This window comes from Schistocerca gregaria, unplaced genomic scaffold (assembly GCF_023897955.1).
Source record: "Schistocerca gregaria isolate iqSchGreg1 unplaced genomic scaffold, iqSchGreg1.2 ptg001369l, whole genome shotgun sequence".
Lineage (NCBI taxonomy): Eukaryota > Metazoa > Arthropoda > Insecta > Orthoptera > Acrididae > Schistocerca > Schistocerca gregaria.
Window position 1 is genome coordinate 85,491 of NW_026062674.1, and position 16,186 is coordinate 101,676.

The window sequence follows — 16,186 nt, forward strand, 5'->3', positions numbered from 1 at the left end:
TTGTCGTAGAACAGTACGTGGAGCAACGACAGGATTTGTAGGCGCCTTTTGCTCTCGTCACTGCTGGCGTTCGTCTCCATGAAATGCGTCCAGAGGATGCCGTTCTATAACGTGAAAGAGTGTATTTCTTACAGTTGTCGTCAGTTAATCGTGGCTGGTTGCTGCGTTCGCAGGAAGAGCACTGGCGTCGTAATCCGGTGTAGTCTAGTGGCTAGGATACCTGGCTCTCACCCAGGAGGCCCGGGTTCGATTCCCGGTACCGGAAACGTGAGTTTTTGTTGCTCCTCTTATGCGACTTGTCCCGACTTTGCTCGACTGACGCTACGCTGACGCGTGCACAAAGCTGCGTTAAGTATGATTCGCGGCTACACCTGACGGCGAGAGAGATGCGGCGTCTATTCACTTGTTATCGAGCCACATACCCATAGTCAAGAGGCTTGGAGGACTGCAAGACACTGCCAGGGAGGTGAATGTAGCTAACCACTCTAGTTAGTGTCCTGACAGCGCAGGCACGTTCATTTACTCGTATACACGTGATGGAGACCGTGTCTGACACTGCTGTGGCGTCCACCTTGGCCTAGGCTTTGCTGTGTATCGCCACTTGCACTCCAGCCAGCTGCCTCCGTGGGCGCGTGCGTGGCCGTGATCGTCTAGTGGTTAGGACATTGCGTTGTGGCCGCAATAACCCAGGTTCGAATCCTGGTCACGGCAATTTTGAAAGTTTTGCCTTGCTACCGTTGCAGTGACGATAGTGCACGAGTACTCGAAATCACAGTGCTTTCTTGATTTTTCACTCGTGTTCCGCAGTCCGCAGTTTGTACTACCACTTCATCGCCAACACGTAATGCCGGCGGCCGTGAGGCGCAGACGTCCGCTGCTCTCTGTAGTCGAAAAGGGCAGTTGTTTGAGGTGCGACGGATTGGATGAACAGCGGAGCAGGAAGCTGTGGCGTGCACCGTTTCTACAAATGCTAGGAACACTGGGGCCGAAGGTAGCGCAGGTAGCGTGGCCGAGCGATCTAAGGCGCTTGTTTTAGGCACCAGTCTCTTCGGACGCGTGCGTTCGAAACCTGGTCACGGCACGAAAACGTCTCTTGATGCTGTCGCCTTAACTACGACAGCTTCAGACAAGTGGCGCCGCTACCACACGGCGGGCACGGCATTTTCTTGTTGTGGATGGCCTAAAGAGACGCTTCCAATGGGAGAGCAGAGGAAATACATGTTACAGCGATTGCCGAGATATTTCCATTTCGAAGTGATCTTTGTAGTACAAAGGAAACGTATTGTCGTCGGCGCTATAACGGTAACGTGGCCGAGCGGTCTAAGGCGCTGGTTTTAGGCACCAGTCTCTTCGGAGGCGTGGGTTCGAATCCCACCGTTGCCAATTTTGACGTCTCATTTTTGTGCCGTTGCTGTGTGTTGTCGTGGGCTAGGACGCAGCTCCTGTGTCGCGCGTGTTGTGTAGGTAGAGTGGCCGAGCGGTCTAAGGCGCTGGTTTTAGGCACCAGTCACTTCGGAGGCGTGGGTTCCAACCCCACAGCTGCTAAACGTGTAATGTTTCCTGCGTCGAAGACAGCTGCACCCATTGCCCGCAAAGGAAACAGCACAACAAGGCGTGAGCGTCTGCTTCGTGAATTGTCGTAGAACAGCACGTGGAGCAACGACAGGATTTGTAGGCGCCTTTTGCTCTCGTCACTGCTGGCGTTCGTCTCCATGAAATGCGTCCAGAGGATGCCGTTCTATAACGTGAAAGAGTGTATTTCTTACAGTTGTCGTCAGTTAATCGTGGCTGGTTGCTGCGTTCGCAGGAAGAGCACTGGCGTCGTAATCCGGTGTAGTCTAGTGGCTAGGATACCTGGCTCTCACCCAGGAGGCCCGGGTTCGATTCCCGGTACCGGAAACGTGAGTTTTTGTTGCTCCTCTTATGCGACTTGTCCCGACTTTGCTCGACTGACGCTACGCTGACGCGTGCACAAAGCTGCGTTAAGTATGATTCGCGGCTACACCTGACGGCGAGAGAGATGCGGCGTCTATTCACTTGTTATCGAGCCACATACCCATAGTCAAGAGGCTTGGAGGACTGCAAGACACTGCCAGGGAGGTGAATGTAGCTAACCACTCTAGTTAGTGTCCTGACAGCGCAGGCACGTTCATTTACTCGTATACACGTGATGGAGACCGTGTCTGACACTGCTGTGGCGTCCACCTTGGCCTAGGCTTTGCTGTGTATCGCCACTTGCACTCCAGCCAGCTGCCTCCGTGGGCGCGTGCGTGGCCGTGATCGTCTAGTGGTTAGGACATTGCGTTGTGGCCGCAATAACCCAGGTTCGAATCCTGGTCACGGCAATTTTGAAAGTTTTGCCTTGCTACCGTTGCAGTGACGATAGTGCACGAGTACTCGAAATCACAGTGCTTTCTTGATTTTTCACTCGTGTTCCGCAGTCCGCAGTTTGTACTACCACTTCATCGCCAACACGTAATGCCGGCGGCCGTGAGGCGCAGACGTCCGCTGCTCTCTGTAGTCGAAAAGGGCAGTTGTTTGAGGTGCGACGGATTGGATGAACAGCGGAGCAGGAAGCTGTGGCGTGCACCGTTTCTACAAATGCTAGGAACACTGGGGCCGAAGGTAGCGCAGGTAGCGTGGCCGAGCGATCTAAGGCGCTTGTTTTAGGCACCAGTCTCTTCGGACGCGTGCGTTCGAAACCTGGTCACGGCACGAAAACGTCTCTTGATGCTGTCGCCTTAACTACGACAGCTTCAGACAAGTGGCGCCGCTACCACACGGCGGGCACGGCATTTTCTTGTTGTGGATGGCCTAAAGAGACGCTTCCAATGGGAGAGCAGAGGAAATACATGTTACAGCGATTGCCGAGATATTTCCATTTCGAAGTGATCTTTGTAGTACAAAGGAAACGTATTGTCGTCGGCGCTATAACGGTAACGTGGCCGAGCGGTCTAAGGCGCTGGTTTTAGGCACCAGTCTCTTCGGAGGCGTGGGTTCGAATCCCACCGTTGCCAATTTTGACGTCTCATTTTTGTGCCGTTGCTGTGTGTTGTCGTGGGCTAGGACGCAGCTCCTGTGTCGCGCGTGTTGTGTAGGTAGAGTGGCCGAGCGGTCTAAGGCGCTGGTTTTAGGCACCAGTCACTTCGGAGGCGTGGGTTCCAACCCCACAGCTGCTAAACGTGTAATGTTTCCTGCGTCGAAGACAGCTGCACCCATTGCCCGCAAAGGAAACAGCACAACAAGGCGTGAGCGTCTGCTTCGTGAATTGTCGTAGAACAGTACGTGGAGCAACGACAGGATTTGTAGGCGCCTTTTGCTCTCGTCACTGCTGGCGTTCGTCTCCATGAAATGCGTCCAGAGGATGCCGTTCTATAACGTGAAAGAGTGTATTTCTTACAGTTGTCGTCAGTTAATCGTGGCTGGTTGCTGCGTTCGCAGGAAGAGCACTGGCGTCGTAATCCGGTGTAGTCTAGTGGCTAGGATACCTGGCTCTCACCCAGGAGGCCCGGGTTCGATTCCCGGTACCGGAAACGTGAGTTTTTGTTGCTCCTCTTATGCGACTTGTCCCGACTTTGCTCGACTGACGCTACGCTGACGCGTGCACAAAGCTGCGTTAAGTATGATTCGCGGCTACACCTGACGGCGAGAGAGATGCGGCGTCTATTCACTTGTTATCGAGCCACATACCCATAGTCAAGAGGCTTGGAGGACTGCAAGACACTGCCAGGGAGGTGAATGTAGCTAACCACTCTAGTTAGTGTCCTGACAGCGCAGGCACGTTCATTTACTCGTATACACGTGATGGAGACCGTGTCTGACACTGCTGTGGCGTCCACCTTGGCCTAGGCTTTGCTGTGTATCGCCACTTGCACTCCAGCCAGCTGCCTCCGTGGGCGCGTGCGTGGCCGTGATCGTCTAGTGGTTAGGACATTGCGTTGTGGCCGCAATAACCCAGGTTCGAATCCTGGTCACGGCAATTTTGAAAGTTTTGCCTTGCTACCGTTGCAGTGACGATAGTGCACGAGTACTCGAAATCACAGTGCTTTCTTGATTTTTCACTCGTGTTCCGCAGTCCGCAGTTTGTACTACCACTTCATCGCCAACACGTAATGCCGGCGGCCGTGAGGCGCAGACGTCCGCTGCTCTCTGTAGTCGAAAAGGGCAGTTGTTTGAGGTGCGACGGATTGGATGAACAGCGGAGCAGGAAGCTGTGGCGTGCACCGTTTCTACAAATGCTAGGAACACTGGGGCCGAAGGTAGCGCAGGTAGCGTGGCCGAGCGATCTAAGGCGCTTGTTTTAGGCACCAGTCTCTTCGGACGCGTGCGTTCGAAACCTGGTCACGGCACGAAAACGTCTCTTTTGATGCTGTCGCCTTAACTACGACAGCTTCAGACAAGTGGCGCCGCTACCACACGGCGGGCACGGCATTTTCTTGTTGTGGATGGCCTAAAGAGACGCTTCCAATGGGAGAGCAGAGGAAATACATGTTACAGCGATTGCCGAGATATTTCCATTTCGAAGTGATCTTTGTAGTACAAAGGAAACGTATTGTCGTCGGCGCTATAACGGTAACGTGGCCGAGCGGTCTAAGGCGCTGGTTTTAGGCACCAGTCTCTTCGGAGGCGTGGGTTCGAATCCCACCGTTGCCAATTTTGACGTCTCATTTTTGTGCCGTTGCTGTGTGTTGTCGTGGGCTAGGACGCAGCTCCTGTGTCGCGCGTGTTGTGTAGGTAGAGTGGCCGAGCGGTCTAAGGCGCTGGTTTTAGGCACCAGTCACTTCGGAGGCGTGGGTTCCAACCCCACAGCTGCTAAACGTGTAATGTTTCCTGCGTCGAAGACAGCTGCACCCATTGCCCGCAAAGGAAACAGCACAACAAGGCGTGAGCGTCTGCTTCGTGAATTGTCGTAGAACAGCACGTGGAGCAACGACAGGATTTGTAGGCGCCTTTTGCTCTCGTCACTGCTGGCGTTCGTCTCCATGAAATGCGTCCAGAGGATGCCGTTCTATAACGTGAAAGAGTGTATTTCTTACAGTTGTCGTCAGTTAATCGTGGCTGGTTGCTGCGTTCGCAGGAAGAGCACTGGCGTCGTAATCCGGTGTAGTCTAGTGGCTAGGATACCTGGCTCTCACCCAGGAGGCCCGGGTTCGATTCCCGGTACCGGAAACGTGAGTTTTTGTTGCTCCTCTTATGCGACTTGTCCCGACTTTGCTCGACTGACGCTACGCTGACGCGTGCACAAAGCTGCGTTAAGTATGATTCGCGGCTACACCTGACGGCGAGAGAGATGCGGCGTCTATTCACTTGTTATCGAGCCACATACCCATAGTCAAGAGGCTTGGAGGACTGCAAGACACTGCCAGGGAGGTGAATGTAGCTAACCACTCTAGTTAGTGTCCTGACAGCGCAGGCACGTTCATTTACTCGTATACACGTGATGGAGACCGTGTCTGACACTGCTGTGGCGTCCACCTTGGCCTAGGCTTTGCTGTGTATCGCCACTTGCACTCCAGCCAGCTGCCTCCGTGGGCGCGTGCGTGGCCGTGATCGTCTAGTGGTTAGGACATTGCGTTGTGGCCGCAATAACCCAGGTTCGAATCCTGGTCACGGCAATTTTGAAAGTTTTGCCTTGCTACCGTTGCAGTGACGATAGTGCACGAGTACTCGAAATCACAGTGCTTTCTTGATTTTTCACTCGTGTTCCGCAGTCCGCAGTTTGTACTACCACTTCATCGCCAACACGTAATGCCGGCGGCCGTGAGGCGCAGACGTCCGCTGCTCTCTGTAGTCGAAAAGGGCAGTTGTTTGAGGTGCGACGGATTGGATGAACAGCGGAGCAGGAAGCTGTGGCGTGCACCGTTTCTACAAATGCTAGGAACACTGGGGCCGAAGGTAGCGCAGGTAGCGTGGCCGAGCGATCTAAGGCGCTTGTTTTAGGCACCAGTCTCTTCGGACGCGTGCGTTCGAAACCTGGTCACGGCACGAAAACGTCTCTTGATGCTGTCGCCTTAACTACGACAGCTTCAGACAAGTGGCGCCGCTACCACACGGCGGGCACGGCATTTTCTTGTTGTGGATGGCCTAAAGAGACGCTTCCAATGGGAGAGCAGAGGAAATACATGTTACAGCGATTGCCGAGATATTTCCATTTCGAAGTGATCTTTGTAGTACAAAGGAAACGTATTGTCGTCGGCGCTATAACGGTAACGTGGCCGAGCGGTCTAAGGCGCTGGTTTTAGGCACCAGTCTCTTCGGAGGCGTGGGTTCGAATCCCACCGTTGCCAATTTTGACGTCTCATTTTTGTGCCGTTGCTGTGTGTTGTCGTGGGCTAGGACGCAGCTCCTGTGTCGCGCGTGTTGTGTAGGTAGAGTGGCCGAGCGGTCTAAGGCGCTGGTTTTAGGCACCAGTCACTTCGGAGGCGTGGGTTCCAACCCCACAGCTGCTAAACGTGTAATGTTTCCTGCGTCGAAGACAGCTGCACCCATTGCCCGCAAAGGAAACAGCACAACAAGGCGTGAGCGTCTGCTTCGTGAATTGTCGTAGAACAGTACGTGGAGCAACGACAGGATTTGTAGGCGCCTTTTGCTCTCGTCACTGCTGGCGTTCGTCTCCATGAAATGCGTCCACAGGATGCCGTTCTATAACGTGAAAGAGTGTATTTCTTACAGTTGTCGTCAGTTAATCGTGGCTGGTTGCTGCGTTCGCAGGAAGAGCACTGGCGTCGTAATCCGGTGTAGTCTAGTGGCTAGGATACCTGGCTCTCACCCAGGAGGCCCGGGTTCGATTCCCGGTACCGGAAACGTGAGTTTTTGTTGCTCCTCTTATGCGACTTGTCCCGACTTTGCTCGACTGACGCTACGCTGACGCGTGCACAAAGCTGCGTTAAGTATGATTCGCGGCTACACCTGACGGCGAGAGAGATGCGGCGTCTATTCACTTGTTATCGAGCCACATACCCATAGTCAAGAGGCTTGGAGGACTGCAAGACACTGCCAGGGAGGTGAATGTAGCTAACCACTCTAGTTAGTGTCCTGACAGCGCAGGCACGTTCATTTACTCGTATACACGTGATGGAGACCGTGTCTGACACTGCTGTGGCGTCCACCTTGGCCTAGGCTTTGCTGTGTATCGCCACTTGCACTCCAGCCAGCTGCCTCCGTGGGCGAGTGCGTGGCCGTGATCGTCTAGTGGTTAGGACATTGCGTTGTGGCCGCAATAACCCAGGTTCGAATCCTGGTCACGGCAATTTTGAAAGTTTTGCCTTGCTACCGTTGCAGTGACGATAGTGCACGAGTACTCGAAATCACAGTGCTTTCTTGATTTTTCACTCGTGTTCCGCAGTCCGCAGTTTGTACTACCACTTCATCGCCAACACGTAATGCCGGCGGCCGTGAGGCGCAGACGTCCGCTGCTCTCTGTAGTCGAAAAGGGCAGTTGTTTGAGGTGCGACGGATTGGATGAACAGCGGAGCAGGAAGCTGTGGCGTGCACCGTTTCTACAAATGCTAGGAACACTGGGGCCGAAGGTAGCGCAGGTAGCGTGGCCGAGCGATCTAAGGCGCTTGTTTTAGGCACCAGTCTCTTCGGACGCGTGCGTTCGAAACCTGGTCACGGCACGAAAACGTCTCTTGATGCTGTCGCCTTAACTACGACAGCTTCAGACAAGTGGCGCCGCTACCACACGGCGGGCACGGCATTTTCTTGTTGTGGATGGCCTAAAGAGACGCTTCCAATGGGAGAGCAGAGGAAATACATGTTACAGCGATTGCCGAGATATTTCCATTTCGAAGTGATCTTTGTAGTACAAAGGAAACGTATTGTCGTCGGCGCTATAACGGTAACGTGGCCGAGCGGTCTAAGGCGCTGGTTTTAGGCACCAGTCTCTTCGGAGGCGTGGGTTCGAATCCCACCGTTGCCAATTTTGACGTCTCATTTTTGTGCCGTTGCTGTGTGTTGTCGTGGGCTAGGACGCAGCTCCTGTGTCGCGCGTGTTGTGTAGGTAGAGTGGCCGAGCGGTCTAAGGCGCTGGTTTTAGGCACCAGTCACTTCGGAGGCGTGGGTTCCAACCCCACAGCTGCTAAACGTGTAATGTTTCCTGCGTCGAAGACAGCTGCACCCATTGCCCGCAAAGGAAACAGCACAACAAGGCGTGAGCGTCTGCTTCGTGAATTGTCGTAGAACAGTACGTGGAGCAACGACAGGATTTGTAGGCGCCTTTTGCTCTCGTCACTGCTGGCGTTCGTCTCCATGAAATGCGTCCAGAGGATGCCGTTCTATAACGTGAAAGAGTGTATTTCTTACAGTTGTCGTCAGTTAATCGTGGCTGGTTGCTGCGTTCGCAGGAAGAGCACTGGCGTCGTAATCCGGTGTAGTCTAGTGGCTAGGATACCTGGCTCTCACCCAGGAGGCCCGGGTTCGATTCCCGGTACCGGAAACGTGAGTTTTTGTTGCTCCTCTTATGCGACTTGTCCCGACTTTGCTCGACTGACGCTACGCTGACGCGTGCACAAAGCTGCGTTAAGTATGATTCGCGGCTACACCTGACGGCGAGAGAGATGCGGCGTCTATTCACTTGTTATCGAGCCACATACCCATAGTCAAGAGGCTTGGAGGACTGCAAGACACTGCCAGGGAGGTGAATGTAGCTAACCACTCTAGTTAGTGTCCTGACAGCGCAGGCACGTTCATTTACTCGTATACACGTGATGGAGACCGTGTCTGACACTGCTGTGGCGTCCACCTTGGCCTAGGCTTTGCTGTGTATCGCCACTTGCACTCCAGCCAGCTGCCTCCGTGGGCGCGTGCGTGGCCGTGATCGTCTAGTGGTTAGGACATTGCGTTGTGGCCGCAATAACCCAGGTTCGAATCCTGGTCACGGCAATTTTGAAAGTTTTGCCTTGCTACCGTTGCAGTGACGATAGTGCACGAGTACTCGAAATCACAGTGCTTTCTTGATTTTTCACTCGTGTTCCGCAGTCCGCAGTTTGTACTACCACTTCATCGCCAACACGTAATGCCGGCGGCCGTGAGGCGCAGACGTCCGCTGCTCTCTGTAGTCGAAAAGGGCAGTTGTTTGAGGTGCGACGGATTGGATGAACAGCGGAGCAGGAAGCTGTGGCGTGCACCGTTTCTACAAATGCTAGGAACACTGGGGCCGAAGGTAGCGCAGGTAGCGTGGCCGAGCGATCTAAGGCGCTTGTTTTAGGCACCAGTCTCTTCGGACGCGTGCGTTCGAAACCTGGTCACGGCACGAAAACGTCTCTTGATGCTGTCGCCTTAACTACGACAGCTTCAGACAAGTGGCGCCGCTACCACACGGCGGGCACGGCATTTTCTTGTTGTGGATGGCCTAAAGAGACGCTTCCAATGGGAGAGCAGAGGAAATACATGTTACAGCGATTGCCGAGATATTTCCATTTCGAAGTGATCTTTGTAGTACAAAGGAAACGTATTGTCGTCGGCGCTATAACGGTAACGTGGCCGACGGTCTAAGGCGCTGGTTTTAGGCACCAGTCTCTTCGGAGGCGTGGGTTCGAATCCCACCGTTGCCATTTTGACGTCTCATTTTTGTGCCGTTGCTGTGTGTTGTCGTGGGCTAGGGACGCAGCTCCTGTGTCGCGCGTGTTGTGTAGGTAGAGTGGCCGAGCGGTCTAAGGCGCTGGTTTTAGGCACCAGTCACTTCGGAGTGCGTGGGTTCCAACCCCACAGCTGCTAAACGTGTAATGTTTCCTGCGTCGAAGACAGCTGCACCCATTGCCCGCAAAGGAAACAGCACAACAAGGCGTGAGCGTCTGCTTCGTGAATTGTCGTTAGAACAGTACGTGGACGCAACGACAGGATTTGTAGGCGCCTTTTGCTCTCGTCACTGCTGGCGTTCGTCTCCATGAAATGCGTCCAGAGGATGCCGTTCTATAACGTGAAAGAGTGTATTTCTTACAGTTGTCGTCAGTTAATCGTGGCTGGTTGCTGCGTTCGCAGGAAGAGCACTGGCGTCGTAATCCGGTGTAGTCTAGTGGCTAGGATACCTGGCTCTCACCCAGGAGGCCCGGGTTCGATTCCCGGTACCGGAAACGTGAGTTTTTGTTGCTCCTCTTATGCGACTTGTCCCGACTTTGCTCGACTGACGCTACGCTGACGCGTGCACAAAGCTGCGTTAAGTATGATTCGCGGCTACACCTGACGGCGAGAGAGATGCGGCGTCTATTCACTTGTTATCGAGCCACATACCCATAGTCAAGAGGCTTGGAGGACTTGCAAGACACTGCCAGGGAGGTGAATGTAGCTAACCACTCTAGTTAGTGTCCCTGACAGCGCAGGCACGTTCATTTACTCGTATACACGTGATGGAGACCGTGTCTGACACTGCTGTGCGTCCACCTTGGCCTAGGCTTTGCTGTGTATCGCCACTTGCACTCCAGCCAGCTGCCCTCGTGGGCGCGTGCGTGGCCGTGATCGTCTAGTGGTTAGGACATTGCGTTGTGGGCCGCAATAACCCAGGTTCGTATCCGTGGTCACGGCAATTTTGAAAGTTTTGCCTTGCTACCGTTGCAGGTGACGATAGTGCACGAGTACTCGAAATCACAGTGCTTTCTTGATTTTTCACTCGTGTTCCGCAGTCCGCAGTTTGTACTACCACTTCATCGCCAACACGTAATGCCGGCGCCGTGAGGCGCAGACGTCCGCTGCTCTCTGTAGTCGAAAAGGGCAGTTGTTTGAGGTGCGACGGATTGGATGAACAGCGGAGCAGGAAGCTGTGGCGTGCACCGTTTCTACAAATGCTAGGAACACTGGGGCCGAAGGTAGCGCAGGTAGCGTGGCCGAGCGATCTAAGGCGCTTGTTTTAGGCACCAGTCTCTTCGGACGCGTGCGTTCGAAACCTGGTCACGGCACGAAAACGTCTCTTGATGCTGTCGCCTTAACTACGACAGCTTCAGACAAGTGGCGCCGCTACCACACGCGGGCACGCATTTTCTTGTTGTGGATGGCCTAAAGAGACGCTTCCAATGGGAGAGCAGAGGAAATACATGTTACAGCGATTGCCGAGATATTTCCATTTCGAAGTGATCTTTGTAGTACAAAGGAAACGTATTGTCGTCGGCGCTATAACGGTAACGTGGCCGAGCGGTCTAAGGCGCTGGTTTTAGGCACCAGTCTCTTCGGAGGCGTGGGTTCGAATCCCACCGTGCCAATTTTGACGTCTCATTTTTGTGCCGTTGCTGTGTGTTGTCGTGGGCTAGGACGCAGCTCCTGTGTCGCGCGTGTTGTGTAGGTAGAGTGGCCGAGCGGTCTAAGGCGCTGGTTTTAGGCACCAGTCACTTCGGAGGCGTGGGTTCCAACCCCACAGCTGCTAAACGTGTAATGTTTCCTGCGTCGAAGACAGCTGCACCCATTGCCCGCAAAGGAAACAGCACAACAAGGCGGTGAGCGTCTGCTTCGTGAATTGTCGTAGAACAGTACGTGGGAGCAACGACAGGATTTGTAGGCGCCTTTTGCTCTCGTCACTGCTGGCGTTCGTCTCCATGAAATGCGTCCAGAGGATGCCGTTCTATAACGTGAAAGAGTGTATTTCTTACAGTGTGTCGTCAGTTAATCGTGGCTGGTTGCTGCGTTCGCAGGAAGAGCACTGGCGTCGTAATCCGGTGTAGTCTAGTGGCTAGGATACCTGGCTCTCACCCAGGAGGCCCGGGTTCGATTCCCGGTACCGGGAAACGTGAGTTTTTGTTGCTCCTCTTATGCGACTTGTCCCGACTTTGCTCGACTGACGCTACGCTGACGCGTGCACAAAGCTGCGTTAAGTATGATTCGCGGCTACACCTGACGGCGAGAGAGATGCGGCGTCTATTCACTTGTTATCGAGCCACATACCCATAGTCAAGAGGCTTGGAGGGACTGCAAGACACTGCCAGGGAGGTGAATGTAGCTAACCACTCTAGTTAGTGTCCCTGACAGCGCAGGCACGTTCATTTACTCGTATACACGTGATGGAGACCGTGTCTGACACTGCTGTGGCGTCCACCTTGGCCTAGGCTTTGCTGTGTATCGCCACTTGCACTCCAGCCAGCTGCCTCCGTGGGGCGCGTGCGTGGCCGTGATCGTCTAGTGGTTAGGAACATTGCGTTGTGGCCGCAATAACCCAGGTTCGAATCCTGGTCACGGCAATTTTGAAAGTTTTGCCTTGCTACCGTTGCAGTGACGATAGTGCACGAGTACTCGAAATCACAGTGCTTTCTTGATTTTTCACTCGTGTTCCGCAGTCCGCAGTTTGTACTACCACTTCATCGCCAACACGTAATGCCGGCGGCCGTGAGGCGCAGACGTCCGCTGCTCTCTGTAGTCGAAAAGGGCAGTTGTTTGAGGTGCGACGGATTGGATGAACAGCGGAGCAGGAAGCTGTGGCGTGCACCGTTTCTACAAATGCTAGGAACACTGGGGCCGAAGGTAGCGCAGGTAGCGTGGCCGAGCGATCTAAGGCGCTTGTTTTAGGCACCAGTCTCTTCGGACGCGTGCGTTCGAAACCTGGTCACGGCACGAAAACGTCTCTTGATGCTGTCGCCTTAACTACGACAGCTTCAGACAAGTGGCGCCGCTACCACACGGCGGGCACGGCATTTTCTTGTTGTGGATGGCCTAAAGAGACGCTTCCAATGGGAGAGCAGAGGAAATACATGTTACAGCGATTGCCGAGATATTTCCATTTCGAAGTGATCTTTGTAGTACAAAGGAAACGTATTGTCGTCGGCGCTATAACGGTAACGTGGCCGAGCGGTCTAAGGCGCTGGTTTTAGGCACCAGTCTCTTCGGAGGCGTGGGTTCGAATCCCACCGTTGCCAATTTTGACGTCTCATTTTTGTGCCGTTGCTGTGTGTTGTCGTGGGCTAGGACGCAGCTCCTGTGTCGCGCGTGTTGTGTAGGTAGAGTGGCCGAGCGGTCTAAGGCGCTGGTTTTAGGCACCAGTCACTTCGGAGGCGTGGGTTCCAACCCCACAGCTGCTAAACGTGTAATGTTTCCTGCGTCGAAGACAGCTGCACCCATTGCCCGCAAAGGAAACAGCACAACAAGGCGTGAGCGTCTGCTTCGTGAATTGTCGTAGAACAGTACGTGGAGCAACGACAGGATTTGTAGGCGCCTTTTGCTCTCGTCACTGCTGGCGTTCGTCTCCATGAAATGCGTCCAGAGGATGCCGTTCTATAACGTGAAAGAGTGTATTTCTTACAGTTGTCGTCAGTTAATCGTGGCTGGTTGCTGCGTTCGCAGGAAGAGCACTGGCGTCGTAATCCGGTGTAGTCTAGTGGCTAGGATACCTGGCTCTCACCCAGGAGGCCCGGGTTCGATTCCCGGTACCGGAAACGTGAGTTTTTGTTGCTCCTCTTATGCGACTTGTCCCGACTTTGCTCGACTGACGCTACGCTGACGCGTGCACAAAGCTGCGTTAAGTATGATTCGCGGCTACACCTGACGGCGAGAGAGATGCGGCGTCTATTCACTTGTTATCGAGCCACATACCCATAGTCAAGAGGCTTGGAGGACTGCAAGACACTGCCAGGGAGGTGAATGTAGCTAACCACTCTAGTTAGTGTCCTGACAGCGCAGGCACGTTCATTTACTCGTATACACGTGATGGAGACCGTGTCTGACACTGCTGTGGCGTCCACCTTGGCCTAGGCTTTGCTGTGTATCGCCACTTGCACTCCAGCCAGCTGCCTCCGTGGGCGCGTGCGTGGCCGTGATCGTCTAGTGGTTAGGACATTGCGTTGTGGCCGCAATAACCCAGGTTCGAATCCTGGTCACGGCAATTTTGAAAGTTTTGCCTTGCTACCGTTGCAGTGACGATAGTGCACGAGTACTCGAAATCACAGTGCTTTCTTGATTTTTCACTCGTGTTCCGCAGTCCGCAGTTTGTACTACCACTTCATCGCCAACACGTAATGCCGGCGGCCGTGAGGCGCAGACGTCCGCTGCTCTCTGTAGTCGAAAAGGGCAGTTGTTTGAGGTGCGACGGATTGGATGAACAGCGGAGCAGGAAGCTGTGGCGTGCACCGTTTCTACAAATGCTAGGAACACTGGGGCCGAAGGTTAGCGCAGGTAGCGTGGCCGAGCGATCTAAGGCGCTTGTTTTAGGCACCAGTCTCTTCGGACGCGTGCGTTCGAAACCTGGTCACGGCACGAAAACGTCTCTTTTGATGCTGTCGCCTTAACTACGACAGCTTCAGACAAGTGGCGCCGCTACCACACGGCGGGCACGGCATTTTCTTGTTGTGGATGGCCTAAAGAGACGCTTCCAATGGGAGAGCAGAGGAAATACATGTTACAGCGATTGCCGAGATATTTCCATTTCGAAGTGATCTTTGTAGTACAAAGGAAACGTATTGTCGTCGGCGCTATAACGGTAACGTGGCCGAGCGGTCTAAGGCGCTGGTTTTAGGCACCAGTCTCTTCGGAGGCGTGGGTTCGAATCCCACCGTTGCCAATTTTGACGTCTCATTTTTGTGCCGTTGCTGTGTGTTGTCGTGGGCTAGGACGCAGCTCCTGTGTCGCGCGTGTTGTGTAGGTAGAGTGGCCGAGCGGTCTAAGGCGCTGGTTTTAGGCACCAGTCACTTCGGAGGCGTGGGTTCCAACCCCACAGCTGCTAAACGTGTAATGTTTCCTGCGTCGAAGACAGCTGCACCCATTGCCCGCAAAGGAAACAGCACAACAAGGCGTGAGCGTCTGCTTCGTGAATTGTCGTAGAACAGTACGTGGAGCAACGACAGGATTTGTAGGCGCCTTTTGCTCTCGTCACTGCTGGCGTTCGTCTCCATGAAATGCGTCCAGAGGATGCCGTTCTATAACGTGAAAGAGTGTATTTCTTACAGTTGTCGTCAGTTAATCGTGGCTGGTTGCTGCGTTCGCAGGAAGAGCACTGGCGTCGTAATCCGGTGTAGTCTAGTGGCTAGGATACCTGGCTCTCACCCAGGAGGCCCGGGTTCGATTCCCGGTACCGGAAACGTGAGTTTTTGTTGCTCCTCTTATGCGACTTGTCCCGACTTTGCTCGACTGACGCTACGCTGACGCGTGCACAAAGCTGCGTTAAGTATGATTCGCGGCTACACCTGACGGCGAGAGAGATGCGGCGTCTATTCACTTGTTATCGAGCCACATACCCATAGTCAAGAGGCTTGGAGGACTGCAAGACACTGCCAGGGAGGTGAATGTAGCTAACCACTCTAGTTAGTGTCCTGACAGCGCAGGCACGTTCATTTACTCGTATACACGTGATGGAGACCGTGTCTGACACTGCTGTGGCGTCCACCTTGGCCTAGGCTTTGCTGTGTATCGCCACTTGCACTCCAGCCAGCTGCCTCCGTGGGCGCGTGCGTGGCCGTGATCGTCTAGTGGTTAGGACATTGCGTTGTGGCCGCAATAACCCAGGTTCGAATCCTGGTCACGGCAATTTTGAAAGTTTTGCCTTGCTACCGTTGCAGTGACGATAGTGCACGAGTACTCGAAATCACAGTGCTTTCTTGATTTTTCACTCGTGTTCCGCAGTCCGCAGTTTGTACTACCACTTCATCGCCAACACGTAATGCCGGCGGCCGTGAGGCGCAGACGTCCGCTGCTCTCTGTAGTCGAAAAGGGCAGTGGTTTGAGGTGCGACGGATTGGATGAACAGCGGAGCAGGAAGCTGTGGCGTGCACCGTTTCTACAAATGCTAGGAACACTGGGGCCGAAGGTAGCGCAGGTAGCGTGGCCGAGCGATCTAAGGCGCTTGTTTTAGGCACCAGTCTCTTCGGACGCGTGCGTTCGAAACCTGGTCACGGCACGAAAACGTCTCTTGATGCTGTCGCCTTAACTACGACAGCTTCAGACAAGTGGCGCCGCTACCACACGGCGGGCACGGCATTTTCTTGTTGTGGATGGCCTAAAGAGACGCTTCCAATGGGAGAGCAGAGGAAATACATGTTACAGCGATTGCCGAGATATTTCCATTTCGAAGTGATCTTTGTAGTACAAAGGAAACGTATTGTCGTCGGCGCTATAACGGTAACGTGGCCGAGCGGTCTAAGGCGCTGGTTTTAGGCACCAGTCTCTTCGGAGGCGTGGGTTCGAATCCCACCGTTGCCAATTTTGACGTCTCATTTTTGTGCCGTTGCTGTGTGTTGTCGTGGGCTAGGACGCAGCTCCTGTGTCGCGCGTGTTGTGTAGG

The 16,186-nt window shown here is 54.0% G+C and overlaps 28 non-coding genes across 28 annotated transcripts; all 28 read left to right on the top strand.

Annotated features, from left to right (window-relative positions):
- Positions 1–193: 193 nt before the first annotated feature.
- Positions 194–265, top strand: Trnae-cuc (transfer RNA glutamic acid (anticodon CUC)). Its single transcript has one exon. It is a non-coding gene; the product is annotated as a tRNA-Glu (tRNA).
- Positions 266–639: 374 nt separating this feature from the next.
- Positions 640–711, top strand: Trnah-gug (transfer RNA histidin (anticodon GUG)). Its single transcript has one exon. It is a non-coding gene; the product is annotated as a tRNA-His (tRNA).
- A 590-nt stretch (positions 712–1,301) lies between these two features.
- Positions 1,302–1,383, top strand: Trnal-uag (transfer RNA leucine (anticodon UAG)). The gene has a single exon. It is a non-coding gene; the product is annotated as a tRNA-Leu (tRNA).
- Positions 1,384–1,827: 444 nt separating this feature from the next.
- Positions 1,828–1,899, top strand: Trnae-cuc (transfer RNA glutamic acid (anticodon CUC)). The gene has a single exon. It is a non-coding gene; the product is annotated as a tRNA-Glu (tRNA).
- Positions 1,900–2,273: 374 nt separating this feature from the next.
- Trnah-gug (transfer RNA histidin (anticodon GUG)) lies at positions 2,274–2,345 on the top strand. The gene has a single exon. It is a non-coding gene; the product is annotated as a tRNA-His (tRNA).
- Positions 2,346–2,935: 590 nt separating this feature from the next.
- On the top strand, positions 2,936–3,017 carry Trnal-uag (transfer RNA leucine (anticodon UAG)). Its single transcript has one exon. It is a non-coding gene; the product is annotated as a tRNA-Leu (tRNA).
- A 444-nt stretch (positions 3,018–3,461) lies between these two features.
- On the top strand, positions 3,462–3,533 carry Trnae-cuc (transfer RNA glutamic acid (anticodon CUC)). Its single transcript has one exon. It is a non-coding gene; the product is annotated as a tRNA-Glu (tRNA).
- A 374-nt stretch (positions 3,534–3,907) lies between these two features.
- Trnah-gug (transfer RNA histidin (anticodon GUG)) lies at positions 3,908–3,979 on the top strand. Its single transcript has one exon. It is a non-coding gene; the product is annotated as a tRNA-His (tRNA).
- A 592-nt stretch (positions 3,980–4,571) lies between these two features.
- Trnal-uag (transfer RNA leucine (anticodon UAG)) lies at positions 4,572–4,653 on the top strand. Its single transcript has one exon. It is a non-coding gene; the product is annotated as a tRNA-Leu (tRNA).
- A 444-nt stretch (positions 4,654–5,097) lies between these two features.
- On the top strand, positions 5,098–5,169 carry Trnae-cuc (transfer RNA glutamic acid (anticodon CUC)). The gene has a single exon. It is a non-coding gene; the product is annotated as a tRNA-Glu (tRNA).
- Positions 5,170–5,543: 374 nt separating this feature from the next.
- Positions 5,544–5,615, top strand: Trnah-gug (transfer RNA histidin (anticodon GUG)). Its single transcript has one exon. It is a non-coding gene; the product is annotated as a tRNA-His (tRNA).
- Positions 5,616–6,205: 590 nt separating this feature from the next.
- Positions 6,206–6,287, top strand: Trnal-uag (transfer RNA leucine (anticodon UAG)). The gene has a single exon. It is a non-coding gene; the product is annotated as a tRNA-Leu (tRNA).
- A 444-nt stretch (positions 6,288–6,731) lies between these two features.
- On the top strand, positions 6,732–6,803 carry Trnae-cuc (transfer RNA glutamic acid (anticodon CUC)). The gene has a single exon. It is a non-coding gene; the product is annotated as a tRNA-Glu (tRNA).
- A 374-nt stretch (positions 6,804–7,177) lies between these two features.
- On the top strand, positions 7,178–7,249 carry Trnah-gug (transfer RNA histidin (anticodon GUG)). The gene has a single exon. It is a non-coding gene; the product is annotated as a tRNA-His (tRNA).
- A 590-nt stretch (positions 7,250–7,839) lies between these two features.
- On the top strand, positions 7,840–7,921 carry Trnal-uag (transfer RNA leucine (anticodon UAG)). Its single transcript has one exon. It is a non-coding gene; the product is annotated as a tRNA-Leu (tRNA).
- Positions 7,922–8,365: 444 nt separating this feature from the next.
- Positions 8,366–8,437, top strand: Trnae-cuc (transfer RNA glutamic acid (anticodon CUC)). The gene has a single exon. It is a non-coding gene; the product is annotated as a tRNA-Glu (tRNA).
- A 374-nt stretch (positions 8,438–8,811) lies between these two features.
- Positions 8,812–8,883, top strand: Trnah-gug (transfer RNA histidin (anticodon GUG)). Its single transcript has one exon. It is a non-coding gene; the product is annotated as a tRNA-His (tRNA).
- Positions 8,884–10,001: 1,118 nt separating this feature from the next.
- Positions 10,002–10,073, top strand: Trnae-cuc (transfer RNA glutamic acid (anticodon CUC)). The gene has a single exon. It is a non-coding gene; the product is annotated as a tRNA-Glu (tRNA).
- A 1,037-nt stretch (positions 10,074–11,110) lies between these two features.
- Trnal-uag (transfer RNA leucine (anticodon UAG)) lies at positions 11,111–11,195 on the top strand. Its single transcript has one exon. It is a non-coding gene; the product is annotated as a tRNA-Leu (tRNA).
- Positions 11,196–11,638: 443 nt separating this feature from the next.
- Positions 11,639–11,711, top strand: Trnae-cuc (transfer RNA glutamic acid (anticodon CUC)). Its single transcript has one exon. It is a non-coding gene; the product is annotated as a tRNA-Glu (tRNA).
- A 377-nt stretch (positions 11,712–12,088) lies between these two features.
- On the top strand, positions 12,089–12,161 carry Trnah-gug (transfer RNA histidin (anticodon GUG)). The gene has a single exon. It is a non-coding gene; the product is annotated as a tRNA-His (tRNA).
- A 590-nt stretch (positions 12,162–12,751) lies between these two features.
- Positions 12,752–12,833, top strand: Trnal-uag (transfer RNA leucine (anticodon UAG)). Its single transcript has one exon. It is a non-coding gene; the product is annotated as a tRNA-Leu (tRNA).
- A 444-nt stretch (positions 12,834–13,277) lies between these two features.
- On the top strand, positions 13,278–13,349 carry Trnae-cuc (transfer RNA glutamic acid (anticodon CUC)). Its single transcript has one exon. It is a non-coding gene; the product is annotated as a tRNA-Glu (tRNA).
- Positions 13,350–13,723: 374 nt separating this feature from the next.
- Positions 13,724–13,795, top strand: Trnah-gug (transfer RNA histidin (anticodon GUG)). Its single transcript has one exon. It is a non-coding gene; the product is annotated as a tRNA-His (tRNA).
- A 593-nt stretch (positions 13,796–14,388) lies between these two features.
- Positions 14,389–14,470, top strand: Trnal-uag (transfer RNA leucine (anticodon UAG)). The gene has a single exon. It is a non-coding gene; the product is annotated as a tRNA-Leu (tRNA).
- Positions 14,471–14,914: 444 nt separating this feature from the next.
- On the top strand, positions 14,915–14,986 carry Trnae-cuc (transfer RNA glutamic acid (anticodon CUC)). The gene has a single exon. It is a non-coding gene; the product is annotated as a tRNA-Glu (tRNA).
- Positions 14,987–15,360: 374 nt separating this feature from the next.
- On the top strand, positions 15,361–15,432 carry Trnah-gug (transfer RNA histidin (anticodon GUG)). The gene has a single exon. It is a non-coding gene; the product is annotated as a tRNA-His (tRNA).
- Positions 15,433–16,022: 590 nt separating this feature from the next.
- On the top strand, positions 16,023–16,104 carry Trnal-uag (transfer RNA leucine (anticodon UAG)). The gene has a single exon. It is a non-coding gene; the product is annotated as a tRNA-Leu (tRNA).
- Positions 16,105–16,186: the final 82 nt, after the last annotated feature.